The 10,100-nt window shown below is 49.5% G+C and overlaps 1 long non-coding RNA gene across 1 annotated transcript; it reads left to right on the forward strand.

Annotated features, from left to right (window-relative positions):
- Window positions 1–3,524: 3,524 nt before the first annotated feature.
- On the forward strand, window positions 3,525–9,694 carry LOC109281711 (uncharacterized). The gene is made up of 2 exons (XR_002088480.2): window positions 3,525–4,009; window positions 9,459–9,694. It is a non-coding gene; the product is annotated as an uncharacterized LOC109281711 (long non-coding RNA).
- The last annotated feature ends 406 nt before the right edge of the window (window positions 9,695–10,100 follow it).

Below are 10,100 nucleotides of genomic sequence, written 5' to 3' on the forward strand. Positions count from 1 at the left end.
GCCATGTTGTGCAGAGGCCCCAGTGCCAGGAAGGGCACACCTTAACACACAAACAGTGTCACCCACCCACATCATGAGTTTTACTTGTCAGCAGCTTGGGGTGCAGGGCCCCAAACGACAGACTCCCCCAGTGAGACATACACAGCTGGCAGGCAGGCTTCATGGCCTGGCAGGGCCCAGCATGCATTCAGGCCTGCTCTAGGACGTACACAGCTGGCAGGCATTGTGGCCTCAGTAAGAGCCACCACCCCGGCAGTTTTCAGCCCACTGCGCCTTACCACACACAGGGTCATTTGTGTCACAAGTTTTGCCTGTCAGCAGCTTGGGGTGCAGTTCCCCCCCAAACCCTGCACCACTCTTCTTGAAACTTGGCAGGCTTTGTGGACTTAGTAAGAGCTACCAGCCCTGCAGTTTTCACCCCCCTGTGGTGTGATGTACAGCCGTGACATGAGTTTGGCTTTCAAGAATTTGGGGTACATTTCCCCCCAAACCCTTGCACTGATCTTCTTGAAACTTGACAGGCTTCATGCTCTTAGCAGAGGCTACCATCCCTGCAAGTTTCATCCAAATCATACAAAAAACAACAAAGTTATAGATCTTCCATTGATTCCCCATTATACCCTGTGGCTGGATCTCCGAGGCGGCTCCAAAGCTTCAGAGCCGCTTCAGCCAGATTAAGGTAGAAACCCAGTCTGGAGCTCCGGATCTGAAGCCGGATCAGATTGCTGCCGACTCGTACAGCCCTACTCCTTAGCACAGGCAAGAGCGGGATGGGGTTTAGTTAGTACGAGCCTGCAGGATGGAGTCTGCAGGTTTTTTTGTGGGGGTGTGGTTGGTGAGAGGACTATTATCAAGACTGGGCTATAATACAGACAGTTCAAAAGTAAAATGATAAGTAATAAGTGGATAGACATGGAAATAGAAATGGAGATAAATAGAAATAGAGAATAGACAGAATAGGCGTTTTGGTGAGGGGGGAATTGGTGTGCACAAATTGGGAATATGGGAATTGGGGGCATGAGCCTTGCAGGACAGGGGGAGGCGGCTGGCACCTGGGCCCAGTAGAATCTTAACCCATCCATGCGGAAAATTACTGCCCCCAAAGTTCCATGGGCTACCGGTGGGTTTGGTTGGAACAAGACTGACTGGGTGAAACATAGATCATCAGCCCGTGGGGGAAGTTACACTCCCAACAGAAACATTTCTTAGGGAGCTGCAGGTGTGCTTGTAACTCACATTCCCATCCAGCAGGGCAGATGGAGGGACAAACCCCTTCCTTGATCCCCCAGGTATGAGGCTAGTACCAGTGGTAGTGGTTTTTCTACTCGCCTCTTCACCGGTCGTGTGAGTCCTGCTTCCGCCACCACCCCTGTGCTCCTTAATCACAGACACCTTAGAACCCACCCATGCAGCAAGAGGTGCAGCAGGTGCCACAGGTGTTAAGTTTACCACTGAGGGGGTGCACCCTGGCGCATGTTACCATTGGTAACTTGCGCTGCTCCTATAATTCTAATTGTCTTCCAGAAAATCCATGCACAGTAGATGCATGGTCCCAGACCCCTCCCCTGGGATATGTTGCTGCCTGGCTGGTAAATAGGTATTGAATCTCCTATTGGGGATTTTGTAGCCTGTAGGGGGAAGCGAAAAAGGTGGCTTTGGGAGCATGGGACCAAACCCATCTTCTTTCTTCCCCTGCAAAACGTTAAGACATTGAAGATGATGTTATACTGCTGTTGTGCATGGGATTGGGGGGGGGGGGGGGTTCTGTTAATTTATATTTATTTTTAAACTTTGTTTTTCCTGAAAATAAGTTTTTATTCTTTTTTGCTTTTGTAAATAAAAGGTTCACAGTTCCTTCCAGATGTGGTGTGCTTTTTTCATAATAGGAGTCTGTGGATTGTAGAGCGGCTACCTGTAGTGACCTGAATGATGAGTAGATGGTAGGGCTGTGCAAAACTTTGGACCGTGCTTTGGATCCAGAGAAGATTCAGACGCTTCAGACACCGAAGCAGCATGTTCAGATCGAAGCGCTGACGTCTTTAGGCTTTCCAAAGCAGTTCAGAGCTTCCAAACCACTTTGGAAAAGCTTCAGAGCCACTTTGGAGATCCGCCCATAGGGTATAATGGGGGATCGATGAGTTATCTATAATTTTGTTGCTTTTTGTCTGATATGGATGAAACTTACAGGGGTGGTAGCCTCTGCTGAGAGCATGAAGCCTGCCAGGGTTCAAGAAGGTAGGTGCAGGGGCTTGGGGGGAACTGCACCTCAAGCTGCTGACAGGCAAAACTCATGACATGGGCGACACTGTGTGTGTTAAGGTGCAGCGGGGTGCAAGCTGCAGGCCTGCTAGCCCCTGCTGTGGTCACAAAGCCTGCCAGCTGTCGAGGAGATAGGTGCAGGGCTTCTGGGTTCTGGGGTCCTGCACCTCTAGCTGCTGACAGACAAACTCATGACATGGGTGCTTGTGCAACTGACTGTCTCTGTCTTGGGGCAGTTGATTGTCTGTATTGATTATTTCCTCTCAGTCTTTGGTTTTGTAGGTGTTAATCGTTGCTAATTAACTCATTATCTAGTAGCTACTAGTAGCTAGCTGTGTATTGAGCTGGTCCCTGAGTGAATCATGATTGATTGGTAACTGGTAAAACAGAAGCTTAGCAGCCAGGCCTGCAGTAATTCCCCCCACCCCATGCCCCAAGACAGACAAGGTTGCACAAGCACCCATGTCATGAGTTTTGCTTGTCCCCAGCTTGAGGTGCAGTTTCCCCCAAACTCCTGCACCCATCACCTTGAAACTTGGATGGCTTTGTGGCCTCACCAGGGGCTACCATCCTTGCAGTTTCTACCCCGCTGTGGTGTAACACATACACGACATGAGTTTTGCTTTCAAGAATTTGGGGCACAGTTCCCTCCAAACCCCTGCACCGATCTTCTTGCCACTTGGCAGACTTCATGCTCTCAGCAGAGTCTACCACCTCTGCAAGTTTTATCCAAATCAGACAAAAAACAACACAGTTATAGATATTTCATTGATTCCCCATTATACCCTATGGCCAGATCTTGGAGGCGGCTCCAAAGCTTCGGAGCTGCTTCAGCCATATCAAAGTGGGAAACTGATCCAGAGCTCTAGATCGGATCCCTGGCATCTGAAGCAGCCAGATCCGAAGCCAGATCGCATAGCTGCCTACTCGCACAGGCCTAGTAGATGGTACAAAATGGCACCGTTCCACTTCGACTTGCATTTCGACGTTTCGACAGAACAGCATTTCATTTCGATTTTTGTTTCAATTTGAAACGGCTGTTCCATTTCACTCAACTGACACCAAGGCAGAAAGCAGGGCAATTCAAACAATGCTGCCTTATATGCAGCTTTTCTATCCCTCCCCCAGATCACTGGGATTGGAAGGGACCTCAGAGAAGGATGACAGTCACTGGCCGGCTACACAGTCAATAATGAGAGTACTCCTTCCCCCACCCTCTTCCCCCTCCCTCTCCTTACTTTAGTTTCTGTTTCCCTGCAGGCAAGCCCAGCTTGAGCTTCGAAACTCAAAATACTTTGAAAATTTTGAAATGTTTCAACTTGCCTCATTTCATTTCGAGGCTGTTTCGAAGCTCTCTGTTTCATTTCGACTTTGCTGTTTCAGACCCAAAATGAGTTGAAACAGCATTGAAATGAAACTGCTGGCAAAATTTTGCACAGCCCTAGTAATCACTGGGGACTGCATCAGGGGAGTGAGTAGCTGCCCAGGCCAGGAGAGGCTTTCTTATTTTTATTTTTCTTTCTTTCTTTCTTTTTTATTCAAATCTTTCATTAAAGGTACTTATTTCTTCTTCTAGGTTGGCAGATCTCCTCTGGCGGGCTTTAAACTAGGCTCGTCAGGGGGAGGGGAAGATGAGGGCAGGGGAAGCTGTGGACCACCAAACCATGTGGCACCCACAAGGCCAGCCCAGCCTGAAGAAGGAGAACATTGGGAACCTTCAAGCCATGGGACAGCCAGCAGCACAGCACAGGTAAGCAATGACAAGGTAAGAAATAAGGGGCCCCTTGGGACTCGGAGCGGGGGGGCAGCAAAGGCACCAGTCGCAGGGCTCAAGTGCCTATATACTAATGCTAGGAGCATGGGGAACAAGAAGGATGAACTAGCGCTCCTGCTTGCACAAAACACCTATGACTTAGTGGGGCTAACAGAAACCTGGTGGGATTCATCCCACGACTGGGCGGTAGATATTGAGGGTTACAGATTGTACAGAAAGGACAGGGTGGGGAAGAAAGGGGGAGGGGTTTCGCTCTATGTCAGTGAGCAATATACATCGACCCTCATCAAGAAGGAATCCAAGGATGAGGAAGTAGAAGGATTGTGGGTTAGGCTACATGAGGGGCAAGGAGAAAGGGATTTGGTGGTAGGGGTCTGCTACAGACCCCCACACCAAGGGGAAGAAATAGATTCGGGGCTCCTGAGGCAGCTCTCGGAGACTGTAAAAGCTAAAGAGGCGGTAGTCATGGGGGACCTAAACTACCCAGACATCTGCTGGGAGACGCAGACAGCAAAGTCCCACCACTCACGCAGGTTTCTAACCTGTGTACAGGACCTCCACCTGACACAGGAGGTACATGGACCCACTAGGGGGAATGCCTTACTGGATCTGGTATTGGCAACGGGGGATGACATGGTAGGGAACCTACAGATCGGTAGCCATCTGGGGGACAGTGATCACCTAATAATAGAATTCAATATAAGACGTTGAGTGGGTAAGGTAACTAGTAGGGTGAAAGTGCTAGACTTTAGGAAAGCTGACTTCAATGAAGTCAGATGATTAGTCAAAGAAGCACTGCAGAGTAGGAGTTTTGAAGTGATGGGAGCCCAAGAAGGGTGGCTGTGCCTTAAGGAAATGATCCTTCAGGCACAAAGCAAGACGATCCCGATACAAGGGAAAAGAGGGAAAGGGGCCAGGAGGCTTCTTTGGCTGACCAGAGAAATCCAGGGCAGTTTAAGGGCCAAAAGGGGAGCACAGAAAAAGTGGAAACAGGGAGAGATCACCAAAGACGAATATACCTCCTCTGGTCACGCTTGTAGGGAGGCAGTTAGACAGGCCAAAGCTACCATGGAGCTGAGGATGGATCCCAAGTAAAGGACAACAAGAAATTGTTTTTTAGATATATAGGGAGTAAAAGGAAGGCCCAGGGAGGAATAGGACCCCTGCTAAATGGGCAGAAGCAATTGGTGACAGACAGGGGGGACAAGGCTGAACTCCTCAAAGAGTTCTTTGCCTCAGTGTTCCTAAGCGAGGGGCACGACAAGTCTCTCACCGGGGTTGTAGAGAGGCAGCAGCAAGGCGCCAGACTTCCATGTGTAGACCCTGAGATGGTGCAGAGTCACTTGGAAGAAATGGATGCCTTTAAGTCGGCAGGCCCGGATGAGCTCCATCCGAGGGTGCTGAAGGCACTGGCCGACATCATTGCAGAGCCACTGGCGGGAATATTTGAACGCTCGTGGCGCACGGGCCAAGTCCCGGAGGACTGGAAAAGGGCCAATGTGGTCCCCATTTTCAAGAAGGGGAGGAAGGAGGACCCAGGCAACTATAGGCCAGTCAGTCTCACCTCCATCCTTGGCAAAGTCTTTGAAAAAATTATCAAGGCTCACATTTGCGAGAGCCCGGCAGGACAAATTATGTTGAGGGGAAACCAGCACGGGTTCATAGCAGGCAGATCGTGCCTAACTAATCTGGTCTCTTTTTATGACCAGGTTACAAAATGCCTGGACACAGGAGGAGGGGTGGATGTCGTATACTTAGACTTCAGGAAGGCCTTCGATACGGTATCCCACCCCATACTGGTGAACAAGTTAAGAGGCTGTGACTTGGATGACTACACAGTCCGGTGGGTGGCGAATTGGCTAGAGGGTCGCACCCAGAGAGTCGTGGTGGATGGGTCGGTTTCAACCTGGAAGGGTGTGGGCAGTGGGGTCCTGCAGGGCTCGGTCCTTGGACCGATACTCTTTAATGTCTTCATCAGTGACTTGGATGAGGGAGTGAAATGTACTCTGTCCAAGTTTGCAGATGACACAAAGCTATGGGGAGAAGTGGACACGCTGGAGGGCAGGGAACAGCTGCAAGCAGACCTGGACAGGTTGGACAAGTGGGCAGAAAACAACAGGATGCAGTTCAACAAGGAGAAATGCAAAGTGCTGCACCTAGGGAGGAAAAATGTCCAGCATACCTACTGCCTAGGGAATGATCTGCTGGGTGGGTGATACTTCCCCTCTATTGGGCGCTGGTCAGACCGCAGTTGGAGTACTGCGTGCAGTTCTGGGTGCCGCACTTCAAGAGGGATGCGGATAACCTGGAGAGAGTCCAGAGAAGGGCCACTAGTATGGTTAAGGGCCTGCAGTCCAAGCCCTACAAGGAGAGACTAGAGAACCTGGACCTTTTCAGCCTCCGCAAGAGAAGGTTGAGAGGCGACCTTGTGGCTGCCTATAAGTTCATCACGGGGGCACAGAAGGGAATTGGTGAGTATTTATTCACCAAGGCGCCCCTGGGGGTTACAAGAAATAATGGCCACAAGCTAGCAGAGAGCAGATTTAGACTGGACTTTAGGAAGAACCTCTTCACAGTTCGAGTGGCCAAGGTCTGGAACGGGGTCCCAAGGGAGGTGGTGCTCTCCCCTACCCTGGGGGTCTTCAAAAGGAGGTTAGATAGGCATGTAGCTGGGGTCATCTAGACCCAGCACTCTTTCCTGCCTATGCAGGGGGTCGGACTCGATGATCTATTGAGGTCCCTTCCGACCCTAACATCTATGAATCTATGAATCTAAGAGCTGAGTGATTTTTTTAGAACTGTTTCATGCTGTTTTTTTGGGGTAAAATTCATATACATATATATTTATTTTTATATATAAATGTATATATATATATATATATATATATATATATATATATATATATATAAGATATATATTTTATATTATTATTATATTATTTTATATTATTTTTATGTATATGTAAATGTATATTTACCCTGCCCAGTCACATGGTGTGTGACATCACAAACTCCACCCCTGCCCCCAGTCATATGGGGTGTGACATCACAAACCCCACCCCCACACCAGTCACATGGCATCTGATATCCTCATCTCCGCCCCCAGTCATATGGGGTGTGACATCACAAACCCTGCTTCTGCCCCAATCACATGGTGTCTGACATCCACATCTCCACCCCCCAGTCACAAGGTATGTGATATCATCAACTCCATCCCCTCCCCCGGTCACATGTTGCATGACACCACCATCACATGGTCCATAACATCAGAAAGACAGTCTATTCAGCACCCCCAACCAAAGCCTACCCCTCATGCTGGAAGACCTGCCCTAGACCACATGGTACAGCCATGACTTGTAGGGTCCCAGACTGCCCCAGCCCCCACCAGGCACAGGTATGGTCTATGGGGTAGCAGTGGAGCTGTGTGACTCCTCTAACAACCCACTCCATCACCCCCAACCAATTGGCAGGGGCAGAGCCATCCCTAGGGGTGTGCAGGGCCTGAAGGGGGTCGGTGTGTGGTGACCAGCTGGAGCCAGCGGAGAGCTGGAGGGTGGGCGGAAGTGATCAGCAACAGTAGCAGAGCTGGCGGTGCTCAGCAGCAGCTATGCATGGTGGCCAGGGCTGGGACTACACGGCACTGACCGCAGAGCACTCCAAAGCACAGGGCCTGGGGCAGTCACCCTGATTTGCCCCCACTAGAGACGGCCCTGGGCGGGGGTTTCAGAGGCCTCAGTCCTCCCCAAGAACAGTGCCAAACCAACTGGAGTGAGTAGAAGGGTAGGACATAGACTGCAAGCCCACGCAATTTATTTGTTTTCCCAAGTGAGCCTTCTGTTTGTCTCAGACCATGCTAAGGCAAGCAGGGGATGATATGAGTTCTTACACTATGCCTATAAGGCCCCTCATCCTCACCACACCCCCAAGACTTGTTAGATTGCTGCATAGAAAGCGTTACCATAGAAATAGTTTTGAGGAGGAGGACAGCCCCCTAGCCCAAAGATTCTTTGAGACACCTGACCTCAATCTGGAAGCATCAGCAAACATGCAAGAGGAGGCCCAGGCCCCTGAAGCAGATGTTTTTTTCATAGATTTCATAGACATTAGATTTCATAGACATTAGGGCTGGAAGGGACCTCAGAAGATCATCGAGTCCAGCCCCCTGCCCAAAGGGCAGGAAGTCAGCTGGGGTCATAGGATCCCAGCAAGATAAGCATCCAGTTTGCTCTTGAAGGTGTTCAATGTAGGCGCTTGAACCACCTCTGGTGGCAGGCTGTTCCAGACCTTGGGGGCTCGGACAGTAAAGAAATTCTTCCTTATGTCCAGCCTGAAACCGTCTTGTAGTAGTTTATGACCATTCGACCTAGTCGTCATCCCTTGGGGTGCTCTGGTGAACAAACGTTCCCCCAGATACTGGTGGTCACCCCTGATAAACTTATAGGTGGCCATCAGATCACCCCTGAGCCTGCGCTTTTCCAAGCTAAAGAGTCCCATGGCTCTCAGCCTGTCATCGTAGGGTCTGCTTCCCTGACCTCTGATCATGCGCGTGGCTCTCCTCTGGACTCTCTCAAGCTTCTCCACATCCTTTTTGAATTGTGGAGCCCAAAACTGGATGCATTACTCCAGCTGCGGCCTCACCAAGGCCGAGTACAACGGGAGAATGACGTCCCGGGATTTGCTTGAGAAGCATCTATGGATGCAAGCCAGCGTTTTGGTCGCTTTACTAGCCGCAGCATCGCACTGCAGGCTCATGTTCATCTTGTGGTCAATGATGACCCCCAAGTCTCTTTCTTCCATAGTGCTAGCCAACATAGCACTGCCGAGCCTATAAGGATGCTGCGGGTTTTTCTTCCCACAGTGGAGAACCTTGCATTTATCGGCGTTGAACACCATCAGATTCTCATCTGCTCACTTGCTGAGCCTGTCCCGGTCAGCCTGGATCACCCACCTGTCTTCTGGTGTGGATGCTTTGCCCCAAAGTTTTGTGTCATCGGCGAACTTGGCCAGTCCGCTTCTAACTCCAGTGTCCACATCATTAATGAAGATGTTGAACAGTATGGGTCCAAGGACAGAGCCTTGGGGGACCCCACTGGTCACCGGACACCATGATGAGCGACTTCCATCAATTACTACCTTCTGGGTCCGACCCTGGAGCCAGTTTTCCAGCCAGTGGATCGTGGAGGACCCAAGGCAACAATTGTTGAGGATTTGGAAGAAGAGGGTAGCTTTGTGCCAGAGCCTGCATGGGAAAAAGAGGTCATCAGGGAAGCAGAGATGCCAATAAGAGACTTGAAGCATGATTGTGGGGGGCACTTAAGTTTTGATGGTGGTGTGGGTTCATTTCATAGGGGAGGGGGTGGTTGGAAGTAGCTAAGGATTGATTAAACAGCAGCTAACTAAGGCTTTTATTTGAACTCCTTTGCAGTTAGGTAAAGCTTTTTAAATGACTCAAGAAAGCGTGGTCACCAGTACACCCATAAAGCTGACACCAGAAAGAAGCAGCTGTTTTCACAAAGAACAGAGCCCAGATGATGATGAAGATTTTAGAAGATAATTAGGCATTGAATCAACAGGTCATTTCATGTCAAGAATGTAAAATTTTCATAAAGTCTCTTGTGTGCATTTCTTTTTATGATATAATGAAATACTGTTTGAGGATGAGGCTTTTTGAAAAGTGCTGGGATTGTGTTTTTGATAAGGGGGGTTCAAGGTTTTCATGATTGTGTTACCTGGCTAGATGAAGACATAAATCAAACAATTCAGGAACTTTGCCAGGAGGTATGTCTTGAGAGCATTTCAATGCTCTTATAGCCATTGGTTTTGCCAAGAGAATTCTGAGAATTACTGAGAAACATTTAGTTCAGGGTAAAGAGCTTCTAAATGCTGTGTATTCTGCAGAAGATCCTAATGCTGCTCTTTATGATTTGATCACTGAGGAAGATAGACCTCTTATACCCCATGTGAGAGGGGAGGCAGGAGTGCCCCCCAAGTATGACCCGAACCCTGATCAGCACGCCCTGATATTTAGCCCAGGAACAGAGATGGGTAGCAGCTGGAGAGAGACCCG

This window comes from Alligator mississippiensis, chromosome 8, assembly GCF_030867095.1.
Source record: "Alligator mississippiensis isolate rAllMis1 chromosome 8, rAllMis1, whole genome shotgun sequence".
NCBI lineage: Eukaryota > Metazoa > Chordata > Crocodylia > Alligatoridae > Alligator > Alligator mississippiensis.